The sequence below is a fragment of the Ambystoma mexicanum genome, chromosome 6p (assembly GCF_040938575.1).
Source record: "Ambystoma mexicanum isolate Mex_15411 chromosome 6p, UKY_AmexF1_1, whole genome shotgun sequence".
In the NCBI taxonomy this organism is placed as follows: domain Eukaryota; kingdom Metazoa; phylum Chordata; class Amphibia; order Caudata; family Ambystomatidae; genus Ambystoma; species Ambystoma mexicanum.
The window spans coordinates 1,540,798,499-1,540,815,480 of NC_090935.1; the positions used below are offsets into that span (position 1 = coordinate 1,540,798,499).

The 16,982-nt window shown below is 44.9% G+C and overlaps 1 protein-coding gene across 1 annotated transcript in view; it reads left to right on the top strand.

Moving 5' to 3' along the window:
• Positions 1 to 16,982, top strand: part of LOC138510630 (neuronal acetylcholine receptor subunit alpha-7-like) — a 2,317,401-nt gene that overhangs the window by 246,640 nt on the left and 2,053,779 nt on the right. The gene's annotated exons all lie outside the window — the stretch shown is intronic.

Sequence of the window (16,982 nt, forward strand, 5' to 3'; positions counted from 1 at the left end):
TAAGTTTATTATTTTCAGTGCTTTATTATCAACCAACAACCATAACATCATAATCTCATCAACAAATAAAGAAACTTGACATTTCTCATTGTTCTGTCAAATAGATCACTGCAACCTTACACAAAATCCTAACTTGTTAGGCCATTGAAACAAAGAATTCAAGTTAACCCACAAAATAACTGCAAATACAGAACATTCACCGGTCAATCATTTTGAAAGTTTGTACATAAATTGTGCACATCTATTTTTCAGAGAGGCAAATTTATCAATAGTCCGTGTAATGAAGTCAGGGATCTCTTGAATGAGTTCTTTTTCCATGGACAGCATGGCCAAAGCATTCAGACGATCCTCGGTCATTGTGTTTCTCAAGAATGTTTTCACTCGCTTCAGGGTGGTGAAACAGCGCTCAGACTCAGCTGTTGTCATGGGTGTAGTGATGAGAATTTTTAATAACTGCAATGTCTCACAAAAATCTTCTTCGAGATTGTTTTCAATGAACAATTTTAATAAAGAAATTGCCCCACTTGCACTAGAGAATTCCGGTCTCTCATAAGCAATTGAAAGCTCAGTGCGCAGTCTTCCCTTGTTTAACATAGGCTACGCTTGGACAGTTGGAGTCAGTGCATCCTTGGGGAAAGACTGTCAATGCGTTTGAAATAGGTCACTCTGCAACAATTTGACCCCCTCCAAGTGTTGAGTAAATGCAAAGCGTTCTTGGGCTTGTGTAACTATGATATCACATACTTCTTTTGCCAAACGATTCAAAGTGGTAATATTTATATTGCGACTTGCAAAAGTTGCCTCTGATGGAAGTTTTGCTTCCAAATTTTCAGTGCTTTCACGTACTCTGCCAATGCACTTGATAAACGTAGCAGTAGCTTTCTGCACATACACAGAGTAAATGTCTCGCTTCTGAAGCTGGTTATATAGAATGTCAACATGGGGCATTATGTCATTGAACAAAAAAAGGAAGAAAAGGAACTCCTTCTCTTTCAGAGTTCGAATGAATCCCTGGGCCTCATGAACAGTAATCCCCTCAAAATCATCCTGTTTTTCAATGATCTCAAAGCATCTATGCAGTGATTTCCTATGGTGATATATGGCTTCTACTACCCGAATATGGTAGCTCCAGCGAGTGCGAGATGGTCTTGGAAGTCTTTTATCTGATACCTCATCTAGAACTTCGGTTCTCTTTGGAGATCGCGAAAAAAATGTACAGAAGCCAGTGATATCACTAAACAAAATTCGAGATTCTGAGATTTTGAAAACAGCTTGTTCCATGATGGGGTTAAGCTGGTGTGCATAGCAATGTATATAATGGGCATTTGGATACACTTCAGCCACTTTCTTTTGGACTCCACTAGACACCCCCCTCATTACACTTCCACCATCATATGTTTGCGCAATGACTTTTTTTGTGGCAATCTTCAGGGAAGACTTTGTCCAATTTTTCCATTATGGCAGTAGCAATGGTCTGCGCACTAGAGTTTTTCAGATGAGTAAATCCATAAAACCTTTCAACAATTCTGTATCGTTCATCAATGTAGCGATAGACTAGCACAGACTGGGTCTTAGTGGAAACATCAGTTGTATCGTCTGCCTGAATAGCCACATAATCTGTGCGTTTTTACTGCTCTACAATTATCTCTCTGGTGACCATGAGCATGCAGTCCAGCAGCTCATTCTCAATTTTGTTTGAGGTGCCCTTGAATACTGTTGCATTCTTTAAATGCAGTTCCATTGCACTGTCTATGCTCGATACAAAATCCACCAGGCCTCTAAATACACCAGCATTTAAAGAATCTTCAGTTTCATTATGGCCATGTAAAGCCAATTCAAACACACCAGAAAAATGCACACAGTCGATTAACTTGGACAAGATGTATCAGTTTTTATCCACATCCTCATCATGCTTCATCACGCTCCGGCGGTAGGCATCGTCCAACTGTGTTGCAATGTTTACACTTCCCAACATGAACAGCTGTAATATATTCTCAATATGAGATTTTCACGATTCATGTCTCTTGCTTTTTTCTGACAAATGCTTCAAGTCAGTGACTCCTGTTTTAGTCCAGGCCATTTCACCTCCAAACAGCAGGCATGGGAAGCAGAACAAAGAGTGCTTAGCAACACTACCAGTGAGCCATGTCTTCTTTTCATACCATACCATGGAAAATGTGCGTGTGTAGGCCTTTTCCCTATCTTTAGCGGACCGTTCAAATTTTAAATCTGGCCGATCAGGCCCTAGTCGTTTCACCTCCACTTTTTCACTGTGTGAGAGTCCGAAAAATGGTTTTGTGAGCAATTGATCCACAAATTCATTTTCAGCAAGAGTGACACCTGTTAATAAGCAAAATATTATGTACATATTAATATGGGATCATGTAGTAACTGTTCAAAGGCATGCTCTTTCATAACACATAAGTATAATTTGTCGGTACTAGGCACAGATAACATCTGCAATTAATACCCAACTCAGCTTTACTTATAATTGACCAGTACAGCTCAGATGGGTTTAGTTGCAAATGTTATCTGCAGGAGTGTGTGTGGTAATACTGTTCTAAAAAATCCTTTTTACAATGTGGGGAGAAATGCACTTTGATTTTTCCGATTGCATCGCCCTACCCCTCCCAAGCACTGGGAGTAATGGGAAAGAAATAAGGCATTCTGAGGTTTCAAAGTTTTTTTCGAATTATATGTCGTATGACTTTCCATGTTTGCATGCCACCCACTGAGCTAGCCATAGATACCATTCTTTAGTATGTGCTGTTCATCTGATTTTCCCCACCACTTACAAACATGGGCTTTTTTTCTAATTCTTTTTTAAAGCTGAGCACCCAACCCTACATAAGACTAGTCAGTGGTAGCTCACCTGGGTTGTCGTTCTGGATTCTGGTCACTGCAATTAACTATCCGGAAGGTGCACTATGCAGGTTGGATTCTGATGTTTTTGGTTCCGCAATTAACCTGGACTGGTTGGATTTGTTCATGAAAGGTGTTTTCAATGGTCTGTGAAGAGAAATCGAGAGACAAACCTGAGAAAGGCCAACATAGGCTGAGAGCAGTATGACAATGGTTTCAGACGTGAAGAAGAGAGTTAACCTCGTCACATTGGGCAAACAATACATATTGTGTTCTATGTGCATCCATTGTTTGACATAATATACACACACACAAACACACACACTACATAATATGTGACAGTGTAGTCACAACAATATACCTTTTTTTCTCTCCAAAATGTAATTAAAGCCATTGCAAATAAGTCTACTACTCTGTCCACTCCATGCCCTCTAAACAAACACTGTCACATACAGGCAATTGCATGTAAACAGTGTTGGTAAAAGTGCAAGCTTCAGTCACATAGAAGAAACAGAAAACACAGCACATAACACGTACATCTGTGATACAACAGCATCAATCATATACAGGAGAGAAGAGACTTTTGTTAATGTGGACCCAGTGCACTATGTAAACCAACGGGCATCCCATTGTCTCTGACATGACAAGCTGGAAGTGAATCCGCCACTTTCCATACAGAAATCGTCAGATTTGACCATGCAGTAATACTGCCCACATTAATCAGGATTTCAATCATGGTCCTGGGCCTGGCCTGGACCAGGATTGTAATCCTAGTGAAGGCCGGGTCAAAGGCCGCACTAGGAATAATGGTTGGTGGGCCGCGACGCGAGCCGTGACATGCAGCATCTCGTCAATCGCCATTAAGCTGAGTGCTGCAGCCTGCGGCCCGCGTCCGCCTGCCACACACGACAAACCTCTTAGTCTTCACCATGTGCCATGTCGCATGGTGAAGACTAAGAGTTTAGCAGCAGCATGCAAGCTCAACAGACCAATCATAACATGAGTCATGTTATAATTGGCCTGTTGGGCTTGCATGCTTAGTTTACATGACGGTTACGGTTTCTGTTTCACTTACCAGTCAGTGTAGTTGGAGTTGGACTTGGACTATTCTCTTTGATGGCCAGAGACTGGCTGGAGTGGATTCTGTCGGCGTAGGGAGGGCTGCAGGCAGCAGCCACAGCAGCACACGTGGATGGGCCTACTTTGTACAGCTGGCACGCACCCGACGACCACACCAGCAAGGCTGCATCGAGAAAGAACGAGACAGAGAAGGTGAGGCACTGCGTGCCCACCCAACTCTGCCCACACCAGTCCACACATGGATTCTCATTGGCTGGCAAACAGCCAATGACAATCCAGACTACCTGTTGCTATGCTGCATGGCCTGCCAGCATACAGTATAGGTAGGAGGGGTTTACTGGTTTACAGGACTCACTCTGGTGTTGCGCTTTTTGCGCACAATACCAGGAGTGCGGGGCCACCCCTCCAGTGCCCCGCAAGCCTCCTGAATAGGAGAATAGTTACGTAGAGTGTGTGGAGCTACAAGCGCCATGCACTTTACATTACAGAATGTTGACTAATTCGGGACGCGCCCCTCTGGACCTCCACAGCAGCAGGCCAGGCCCAGGCCAGCGGCCCAGCATTGCAGAGCAGCAGATAGATTAATAAATAAATTATTAATATGCTGCTCTGCACACATTTAATTTGCCAGCTCCATGGGCTGTGTAGGGAGTCAGCACAACAACAATGTGGTGGCCATTTTGAAAGTAAAAAGTGCCACAGAAAGAAATATTCAGCCCAACAGGGCCACACAAAGGAACGAGATTGCACGTTTGCAATACCTCACAAACAAACTGCAGGCAGCCGTTAGGTCGCTGCCAGATTCTTAATAGCTGCTATGGACGATTGCAGGGGAAATTAAAATATTGCAGATGACTCAGCCGAAAGCCCGGCAGGGCTTACCTTGCTGCTTGTAGGCAAAACGTTCCTCCGGTAGCACTTTGGATGATCGTTGTCGGATCCCGTGATGTTGCTTCTCCTTCTTCGTTGCTTGGGTAATGTGAATGGGTATAAGGGGGACACATTTTCTATCACCAAAGATCCAGATGGTCATGTTCGAGTTAGGTCGGAGTCTTCAGTTGATGCAGCCGACATTTTCTGGAAACGCGGTGATGCACCACACTCTCCAGGATGTGGATGAAAAAATGTGACTGACTCACCCGACTGTTTCAACTCTAAACATGGCCCTGAGTTCCTTCCTCACCTTGTACGACAACATATGGAACAAACTAACGCCCACCGCTTGGGCATTACTTGAAGTGAATGGCATACTTGATCAGCTAGGCCTTAAGAAGCGTTTTGGGCTGTGTTTGGCCCATACCGAAGGAGGGCCTTTACTTGGTAATGCCGTTCCCACTGGCGATGTTATTGAAATTATGGACCAGTCAGTTGAAATGATTGCGGCCAACATCCCAGCAGCCACACCCACCCAAATTAACAAACTGAGGGATGCCGTTGAGTTGGCCCCAATGGTCACTCCTGGACATATCATCATTGATTTGACTGAAGCCCTTAATTAAAGGTGCCAGCAGTTTTACACTCACAATATGTGGGAACGCTGTGAAGAGGGAGGTGGGCGGCAATAGAACCGTTGCAAAGGTTAGGTTAAAACCCATCTGCCTCTACAACACCACGCCACTGCAAAGTTAACTCGAGGTGCTTGGCAACCATTGCACTGAGCAGGAAAAGGGGACAGAGGCTGGAGAGGTGTTAGAAGTTGAAAATGCTATGGGTGGACAGCGCTATTAGGCACTGGACATTGGGTGGCACGAATAAACTGAAACCACTGAACCAACCTGGCTTGGGACAATAACGAGCGAGTGCACAACGCTGGTGGCCACGAGCTGCCTGGAAGGGTAGCAACAGGGTTGTGGAGCAAACATAGCTCTAAGTCTACTGCAAGGGCTAATACGCAGGCATCAATAACGGTCACAGCAGGGATCCAGCAAGACCCACAAACACCACGCTGCAGTACAGTCCAGTAATTAAGCAGCATTAGAGGGAGTGAGTGTCCGGCCGTGCCTCAAGATCTGCCTTGACATAAGCAAACAAGGATATGTCCCCTTCCAAAGGGAAGAAAAAACCTACGCTCATGGACACCTTTAATGCAGCCATTCCTCATGAAACATCGCAAACCAACATGGTGGCACCGGAAGAAGTGGGAGCTCTGGGCACTGGTGGCAGGGATGATCAAGTGCTGGAAGCAATAGCAGCGCTAAGAACATTTATAGATACAAAAATCAAAGAGGTCAAGGTCAACATGTAATTAATCCGGCAAGATGTACAAAACCTAGCGGAGAGAGTGACGGCTACAGAAACTGGGCCAAAGGAGACAACCGGGTCCATGAAAGCACTAGAAGTGAGACTGGAGGAACTGGAAAGGAGAAATGCAATGCTGGTGTCACGCTCGGAGGATGCCGAAGGGTGAGCCCGGCGCAATAATGTGCGGTTGCTGAGTGTACCTGAGGGGATGGAGGGTCCGAATCCCACGAGTTTTGTAGAGGCCTTGCTATTACAGGAGGTGGGTGCTCGTAACCTTTTGCAGGGGTTTGTGGTGGAGAGGGCACACAGATCTTTACAAAAAAGACCTTCCCCAGGATCGCATCCCCACCCGATGATTGCAAGGATCTTGAACTTTCAGGACAGAGAGGTCATACTAAAACACTCGAGAGAAGGCGGGGAGATAAGTTGAGACAACTCCAATGTAGCCATTTATCCAGACTGCACGCCCGCAGTCCAAAGAGCCAGAAACTCCTTTGTGCTGATCAAGGCCAGACTTTGATGTCTGAAGCTTAAATACTAGCTTACATACTAATGTACCCATCCAGACTTAAAGTGATCTACAAGGGCTGTGTTATTTTCCTTGAGACTCCGGCTGCGGCTGCTACGTGGCTGGATCACAAAAATCTGGAAGGTGGCAAGGAAAAGGCCACTTGAACAACGCCCCTCCATGGGGGGGAGGTGGGAGTGGGAGACATGAAAGCTCACTGACATGGCTATTGTTATTTGCAGAACAGAAATGGGTTCCCACCAAATCCACACAAAGGAAACTTAAGTTAGACGGGGGCGATACCTGGCCACTTAACTTGGGCCCACGGGTCTAACCTGCGCAATGGTTAGTGTTGGCCTGTTGCCGACAAAATGCAACTCGCACACGATGACCTGGATGGGTCATGGCGGTGCGGGGGTGCCAGAGCACTGCAAGACGGAAGCAGCTGCTGGGCGAGTTTGTTTAGTTCTTTTTGTTGTTCATTTTGTTTTTGGTACTTAACTTGACAGGGCAAATGAAAGAGTAAGGTTAATTGGGATGGCGGAAGGATGGGGGCACTGGGGATGCTATGGAGAGCAGTGGTAAAGGCTGGGTACATTTTGTGTGGGTGGGAGGAGGAGGTGGAGGAACAAAGGGGAGCAGTTTTATGTACTTATGGTGCCAAACATTAGGATACTAACTTGGAATATTCGGGGAATGGGTTCATACAGCACTGAATCTGCAATTGGGCCACTCACCGAACTCAGTCCTTGGCCCAGCCACTCTCCCCTGCACTGCCTCCCTGGCAACCCCTGCACTGTGGGACTGTCTCTGTATCCCTACAACCCCCCTCCCCAGTACTTGTCTGCACTTACCTTGCACTTGCCACCAGCTGGCCCTTATTATTTATCTTGTTATTTTACTAACCCTGTACTGCACTTTCCCTCTCCCTTTCTCCCTTGCACTTTTCCCCTCCCCTCTACCCTTGCACTTGCGCAATCTGAATGACACCTGGCCTAGTAGGATCGTTGTCTGTCTCCCCTTGTTCCCCCCGCCTTGTCGCGCCTTGAAACACTTTTGTATAGGCGCGTTATAAATGCCATATCATATAATATCATATCATACCTGCGTAGGAATCGTGTGAAATCCTTTCTTAACAGGAAAAAAAGTGTCTACTGCACTACTGTAGGAAACCCATCTAACGGAGGGTGATATGACAAAGGAGAATGAACGCTGGGGGGGGCAGGGATATGGAGTGGCATATTCCAAATATGCTTGAGGAGTTTACAAATGGATAAACAACACTGTGCCCTTTCGGTTGCTGGGGATGGAGGCTGGCGCAGATGGACGGTATCTGATAATACAGTGCTTCATAGAGCAACTGGAAGTATGTATAGTATTCTACACTACAACTGTGGCATGGGTCAAATCTGGGAAGGTGGTGTCATTGGCCTGGGACATACGGAGGGGCACCAGACAGGGGTGCCCCCTGTCGCCAATGTTATATGTGCTTGGGTTGGAAACAATAGCAATCTATCTTCATAATCAGCTCCAAGAAGCAGGTGTCTGGGCGGGGGGAGCCACCCATTTGGTATCGCTATACGCGGATGACCTGCTGCTATACCTGAGGGACCCAAAACATAATGTCCCTGTGATAATGGAGATGCTAGACAACTATGCGAAAGTATCGGGGATCTGTTTCAGCAGAGTGAAATCTTGTATTTTCCTACTAGCGGGTCTGAGGGCTAAAGGTGTGGAAGCATTACCAAAAGTAGGGCTTCAATGGCAGCTTGAATCATTTAAATACTTGGGGGTGAACATTAAACACACACCTGAGTAAAAAAGGCACGAGAACAACACGATAGCGGTGGTAAAAGGCTTAAAGAAATCTATGGCATTCTGGTCCAGGTTGCCGTTATCACTGATGGGCAGGGCAGCCATCACCAAAATGATAATCTTGCAGCGATTCCTATACTACTTCAATAACGTTCATTATCATATCAAGGCCTCCTTCTTCCGTTTACTGGAGGGGCTCCTGAGGGACTTCCTTTGGGGGACGGCCAGACACAAACTGACAGTCACAACACTATGTTTGTCTTATAGGGAGGGGGGATACAACTGCCAGATCTGGAAAAATATTATCTTGCTGCACAACTCAGCTTTGTGGCTAAATGGCTCTCTGATGAGGCTACCCCCGAAACAGGGCGGCTACCGTGCCTAGTGGCTCCGGCAGGCCTGAAGGAAATGTTGTGGGTGCCAATGAGCTGCTTGGGGAGTTCCCCCATGCTTGTAAGACTAGGGAAGCAGGTGTGGCATAGGACCATGATACTGCTAAGACTGGGGCGTCCCTATTCTCCTGAAACTCCAATTGTATGCAAAGGTGCAATGGATCTACTGGTGGTGAGGCACTGGGAGAGATGGGGCATCTATACCTGGGGGGATGTGTATGAGAAAGGGGTTTTCAGGGAGTTTGGATCCTTAATGGAGAGGGAAGGGCTGCCTAAAGGGCAGTTCTTGTGGTATCAAAGAATTCGGAAAGTGGCAAAAGAGCAGTGGGGGATTTGGCCTGAGGAACCATCGACGAATCCCTTGATGACCCTGCTACACACCCTGCTTGATGGCTGGAAACCGGTGTCCAGACTATGTAGCCTACAGATAGACAGGCCCAATCCCAAAGGGACAATGCTGAAAGACCGGTGGGAGGCGGACCTGGGAGAAGCTATAACAGACAGGGAATGGGAACAGATTCTGTTATACCCCAAGGAAGTGTCTAGAAACTCCCGATTTAGAATAATTCAAATGAATGTTCTGTACCGCACTTACATGATACTGCATAGGATAGCTAAATTCAGTAAGGAAACACAGCCACTATGCCCCTGGTGTGCAGTAGAGGAGGCGGGGATGATGCACATGTTCTGGAGTTTTGTCCCTATACAAAAGTCCTGGACACGGATAGAACAGGTTTGCAAAAAGGCTGGGATTGTACGGTATACTTGGTCCCCGAAAGAATGTTTGTTTGGTGCATACCCCAGGGTTAGTAAATTCAAGGATGTGGTTAAATGCATGGACATGGCGTGCAAACTGGCTAAAAGAACTATAGCAATGGCTTGGAAATCAACCAGGGGCCCGCAATATGCACATTGGTACAAATAATTTGAGCGTTGGGCAGAAGCAGAAACTATAGTCTGGGGTAAAGGGGTGGCCAGAGCAGAGGACAATGTGAGTAACACATATGAAGCTTGGAAAGCACTGATATGGGACATGTTCCATCCCTCGGATGACAAGCCACCATGAACAAGTACTGATCTTGTATAACTAAGCTCACTGAGGTATCACTACACAATTACATTTGAATAAAGATGCCCAGGATCCACCACTTGAATATATGTATTGATTGCAGTAAATATAATCCGTACCTACTTGCTAAAACTGGAAAGAGATGCCCAATGATGTGTGTTTTCTGTCAGGTGAAGAAAGTTTTGGTTTGTTAATTGTTAACCAGTTATTAATGACAAGCTACCATGTACACACGACAAAATGCTTCAGAACGGTCTACCTGCTATTACATGTGTAACTGACATTATCTATATAAATGCTAATAAAAACATTTTAAAATAAATAATCATTGCTTTTACTAAGGAAACTATTCCTTCGCCAACCTTGGTTAAACAGATTCCAGACCCAAGTGGCCTAGATATGTGTTGTAATGCACCTATTTTGAACAGGTTTTTTAAAGCAAAACTGTCTAACAATGCTATGAGAAAAATTATGTTAGCTAAGAAAAATGCATTAAGTGCACACTGACCTAACCTTAAACAATTTCTTCCTAGCAGTATGTCTCAGTTAGTGGAAGAGGGGAGACTCCCTGATCAACATACTATGAAAGCAGTAACTGTAGACTCCTCCCAAACTGGGTCAGACATGGGTAGCCATTCCCCTCTGGCCAAGAACACACTGGCAATGGTGACATTACCTTATGCACCTTTATTAAACAAAACAGATTCCAGACCCAATGTACTGGAGCAGGCAGGTTTTCTTTCTGAAGTGGTGAACCATGTTCCATCGAGCGGTTTGGTCACTGACCATCAAAGTGTAGATAGACTCATGGTTCATTGTGAGTTGGGAAAAGTTGGTTCTCTTACTACTTCTCAGGCTTCGGAGGCTAGAATTCTTCCTCCTTTAAACAAACTGGAACTCTTGCTCCATGCCCTTTATTGCCCATATTCCCTGAAGCAGGCTCCCCCCAGTACTACCTGCTCATCAACGTCACAGGCCCATGATGGCAGAATGACCTCTAGGCCTAGTAGTCATGTGAATTTGCAGTACAAACCTAATTGCCCAGACTCCCTGGAATCTGGCTCTCTGAAATTTACTGGTGGGCACTCTGTCTTCCAACATATCCAACAATAGCTGCAGGGGTGGGGAATCTTTTAGTGCAACTTCAAATGCCCAATTCTTTTCAAAGAAACCGGTGTGATCTGCGTGGTTCTGAGCATACTAAACACAAACCATACAGCATACTGCAACAGTCTCGGGGCAGTGATAACAAGTGGGGCCGGACAGCTATGAATCAGTCAGTTTTGCAGAGAGACATGGCTCCAAGTAAACCAGAGTTCCTTTTAAAGTTAACACTTCTATTGGGCTCCGACATCCCGATTTCCTTAAATAGAAGTAATAATACTGCTGATCTTTGGTGAGATTCCAGCGCTGGCCCTTCTTACTTCTACCGATTTTGACCGAGTTGCTTTTCCAGATAGGAATCGCCCTGAAACTACCATCATCCACTTTATCTCAAACTTGGTGAAGAAACTAGTTCATTCTAGAAGGACATGTCTACAAGTCCTTGTCTTTGACATCTCTGATGTGAATGCTCTAGATGGCACAGATGTAAGCCCTGGGGGGGGGGTGGGCTCTGCATTATAATTCATCCATCTCGGCAGGGGGTGCAGACATTTGTGAATGCTGAAATTCAAGCAGATGGCAATAATATTGACTGGCCATCACTCACGTCAACACTCTGGAGAAAAGCAGCCCCTTAGCCACCATTTGTGTGACCCCCTTGCTAAAAAAGACATGAATCTCTGTATTAAATCATTGAACACTAGGGTGAGTCAGCACCTATTTACTAACCCTGTAATTGTGGGCACCTTAAGAGAGGCTACCTGCAACCTCTTGCAGGAGACGTGGCTAATTGAGACCCCAGTGTTAGATGGCTTTCAGGTCATCCAATGGGCTGTTGTGTATTTAGTGACATTCATAGTGACCTGTTTGAGGGGTGGGCTTAGTAGTCCCACCTGATGTTGTTAACCCTGTCACTCTCTTAGACTAGTATGGAACATATACTTAGATGTTCCTTTAGACCCAATCACTTTTGCAACTAGGTTTTTGTAGTTTGCCTCGTAGGGTGACATCAGCAATTACGTGGGTTTTAAAGTGTAAAGCGAAAAGTTGAGTATTGACAGTCAAGAGTGACGAGTCAAAATGGAGAATATTACTCCACTTATACACATGTGTAAAAAGTTGCCAAAACACGCACCCAAGCTTAAACAATACAGTGCGCAATGGGTTTTGAGGCACGCTAGATAAGATGTTCATGCCATGACCACAAGCGCGATCACTATCAAAGGCAGTGCAATGGGGACGTGATCAATAAGGTCTATCATGATATGAGGACCAAGAAAGAACTGAAAGGGAAGGGCAAAAATAATCAACTCGAAAGCACTCAGTTGTATGATAAGGAGGGAGGCTTGTGTAGTTTTGAGCTTAAAAAGTTGTCTTTAGATAGGCTAACTCGGAATAGAGATGAAAAGGAGGGAAGCCACACAAGCTAGGAACAGGATATGTCAGACGAGGATAGAGAAATCTTCCTTGAAGAAGAGGAAGATACTGAATGCGGTCCTGAAGGATGTTCTCCGATGGACAGAGAAGTGAGATGGACAGATCTAGATCAACCCAAATCCAATACGTCAGATTCATTGGCATGACTAGATCGACACAGAGGGAGATCCCGTAGTGAGAGGGGGGACTCGCCACCTTATGTGAGCAGGTTAAGGTCACTACCAGGAAGAAGGAAGTGCAGAACCATTGTCACTGCTATGGACAGGCAGACGATGGGGGATGAATGTGAGTTTGGGATCTCGCAGTTTCCTTTGTTAGAGAAAGGAGGAGCCAGGCCACAGTATATGCCATGGCCAAAAATTGATAAGGATAATTTAAGGTGTGAACTTCCGAGTTTAATCTAGGGTGCTGGGAAACATATACATGAGTTAGAAAAAATGACAGGAGAAAAAACATTAGCTATAGGAGACATTAAAGGTCTTCTAGACACTATTCTTGGGGAGAGAGCAGACATTTGGTCAAGAGCAGGATACTCGAGTGTCACTGCACAGAACTCTGCTCATGATGGTGCGCCTTTTAATAACTGCATAGCATCGGTCTGAAAAGCGCTGCGAGTGCAATATCCGGCCACATCAGATATGGGAGCTATAATGGCACAAAAGATGCAGGAGGGGGAGGATCCTCTTGTTTATATTCAGAATTGCCAAGAGCAGTGGTCTTTGGAAACTTGCAAGCCATGGGGAAAATCTGTACCTGTATTCTACCATATATTATTCCAGGGGCTGCCATACCCAGTGCAGAGGCAGCTCAAGAAACTAGTGGGTATGGAAGCAAAACCATGTTCAGAAATACAGCTGACTATCATTCATTATTGCAGATTATTGCAGGTAAAGAATCGAAAGAACGATGACGCTAGGAAAGGTGAAGAAGGGAAATGAGTGCAGAAGAAATTATCAAAATACGCTGTGGAAGGGGCGATGTTAACTAGCAGAGAAGTGTCAGGTACGCAGCAAGCAGTAGGCATGCTACAGGTGAATAACCAACGGCAGTTCGATCAAGGTAATAATGAATTTGTACCAAGGGGTAGGGGAGGTTTCCAAGGTAGAGGATTCCAGAATAATCAGGGACATTTCCAAAATAATCAGAGTGGGTTTCAAAGCATGCAGAGTGATAGTCAAGGCATGCAGGGAGGGCAGAATAGAAGACCTCCTATATGTTGGACATGTGGAATGACAGGACACATAGCACGTATGTGTGGAAGTCAAGGGTTTGTGCAGAATGGGGAGTTCTTGAGAGGGGGGACTACTCATCCACCTACACACAGCCAACAAAGTGGAAAGGGGTTTTCCCAAGTTCAGACAGTACAGCAGACACAAGAGACAAGAATGCAGCACAATTTGCAAGCACAGCGAATGACAATGAATCCACTGCGAGGGCAGTCACAGCATTCACCCATGCAAATACAGCAGGGCACAAGCATGGGACAGTTAATGACTCCCCGGATAGGGGGACTCACTGTCGAAGGAGGGAATCCTTCACAGGCACAGGAATAAGCATGTATCCAAAATAGGACAGGTCACTGGGAGACTAGATGTGTTCAGTGCTATCAGTGACTCCCAATCCTCAAGAGGAACCGAGGGTTGACGTCACTATAGGAGGCAAATCTTTTCCTCTTTTTTGGTAGACATGGGTGCAACACGCTCATGTATATGAGAGGAGAAATTTACATTATCTCGGAATGCCATGAATCCTCAAGGTTTCACAGGAGCTACAGGGTAGAGTTCCTTTCACTGAAAAATATTCAGTCTCTATAGGAGAATGTGTCATTCTCTGCCTTTATTGTATTCGAGGCAGACGCCAGTTAATATACTAGACCGAGACAAAGTTAAACATGATGATTTCGTTCACTGATAAAGGCATAGTGTGCTCTACTCCAGGAATGCATTATTTAAACGTGAGTGAATTTATTATGGCACTGTTAGAACCAGAGGTCTTTCACTATGGGTTACACATTTTGTTAACATGGCTGCCTGGGTTAGTGGGTAAGACTTTGAGGATACATGATGAGTTTTATTTCAGGCCAAGGATACCTATGGATAAAGAGGGGGGATGAATGTTTCACTTAAAATTACAAGCAGCTACAGTACATGGAGAGTTAGCTATGCTTGATGGACTTGATTATGAAGGCAGACAATGGTGCACAGTGATTGCCATTGGCGAAGGTTGCTGATTGACTGACATCACTGACAAGGATTTATTTAGAGACCATTTGTCAGATGACAAAGTGGTATTCGAAATGAGTATCACTTATTGGGTGAGAGCAATAAAACGTGAGGTCCCTCTGAAAAATGATGTTGGCACAGAAGCGTCCCAAACTTTTTGATGACGATATGGCAAAAGTGCCAGTTTCATTATGGACAACAGGCCCCTATAACGTAGGCCTTTTGAAGGAGGTATGAGAAGTTAAGATTAAACTGAAACTAGGAGCAATTTTGCCTCGAGCATGACAGTATCCCATGTCTCGAGAGGCAGATGAAGGTATTTTCAAAACAATATCTGCCATGATGGAGCAAGGGATCTTAGTGATGTCAGAGTCATCATGTAATATGTCAGTGTATCCTGTGAAAAAAGTAAAAGGGGGTTGTGGTGTTTAGTGCAAGTCATGCGCCCAATTAATCAGATTGTAGAAGCTGGGTTCCCTCTAGTTCCTAATCCAGCGACAATCCTATGTAGTATCCCTGTTGAGGCACAATATTTCTCTGCGATTGACTTGAAAAATGTGTTTTTTTCAATCCCATTGCATAAAGATTCTCAAGATCTGACGTTGTTTACTTTCAGACAGACAAAGTTAAAAAGCACGAGATTACCCCAGGGGTACTGTGAGTCTCCATCGATTTTCAATAGAGTCCTGCAGACGGAGCTAAGCAATATTGATTTGCAAAGTGTTGTGCTGCAATACGTAGATGACATATTAGTCTGTAGCACCTCAGAAGAAGAGCATAGACATGACTCAGTTCAGCTAATGATTATCCTCGCAGAGAAAGGATATAAAGTGGACAAGGAGAAACTACAATATTGTCAAGAAGAGGTGTTGTACATAGGTCAGTTAATTTTGAATGAAGGAAAGAACGTTACTCCGGAAAGGGATGAGGCTATTTTGAAGAAAGCAAAGCCACACACGATAAAGCACATGCAAAGATTTTTGGGATTATGCAATAATGTTAGAGCATGGGTCTTCGATTACAGTTCATATATAAAACCCTTGTTGCAGGCTCTAAAAAAGGCGCAGGCACCTCAGGAAAAATCTGCCTGGTCTAAGAACATGGAGGAAGGGTTTGATAAATTGAAAAAGGCAATTTGCACGGCTCCAGTTTTGTGAATTCCCAATTATGCAGAGGAATTCTGCTTATTTTCGCACACGAATGGCACATTCTTTACAGCAGTACTCACACAGAGAACTATGTTGGGGTACAAGCCTCTAGCATACTACAGTGGGATTCTGGATCCAGTGATGAGGGGTGACTTTCCTTGTGAACAATCTTTGACAGCCGCTGCTTTCGCCATTGAGATGGCTGCCAGCATATTAATGGGGTGTTTCATGATGTTATTTGTTGAACATGATTGGTTTGCCCTTATGGAGAAACCTAAGGGTACGTTGACTTCTCAAAGGGCTTCTGCCTATGAGGTGGTCATATCAAATCCAGCAATTAAAATAGTCAGATACAGGATGTGAACCCTGCCATGTTTGTAGCAGAACCACTAGCAGAAGACGAACATGATTGCTCGAATTATGAGGAATTCTATGATGAGATCCCGATGGTAAAAGAAAATGCTTTAACAGTTGAGGAGATTCCCTTTATTGACGGATCTTCTAGAATCCATCAGAATCATGGACATATATATACAGGTGTTGATGTGGTGAAGCACAGGGCCAATGGGGAGTTTGAAGTATTGATAAGTGCATGACTACCATCTCACTTTTGAGCACAGGCTGCAGAACTAGTGGCGCTGATTGTTGTGCTCGCGAATCACGCAGACCAGGAAGTAACAGTGTACAGTGACTCTGCCTATGTGATGTTGACAGTACATGCAGGGCTAGCACGTTGTAAAAGGACGGGCTACCTTAGAGCTGACAGCACTCCAGTGCAGCATGCCGCCTTGTTGGACAGACTTATTAGAGCACTAAAACTCCTAGTATCCATCGCGGTCGTCAAGTGTGCAGCGCACACTAAAAGGGCAGACTTTATATCGCACAGAAATCAAACTGCAGGTGAAGAAGCAAAGCTAATTGCATGTTCAGAAGTTATTATGAAATCTGATGCGCCCGATGTTAATGAAAGCATAGTGGTGGTGATAAGTGTGCATGAAAGCTTTAACAGCTTGTCTAGGACTTAGCTGATGGAAATTCAAGGGGAAGTGCAACAGAATGAGAATGACCTGTGGACCCAGAGGGAGTGTTCTTTATCCCCCCCTG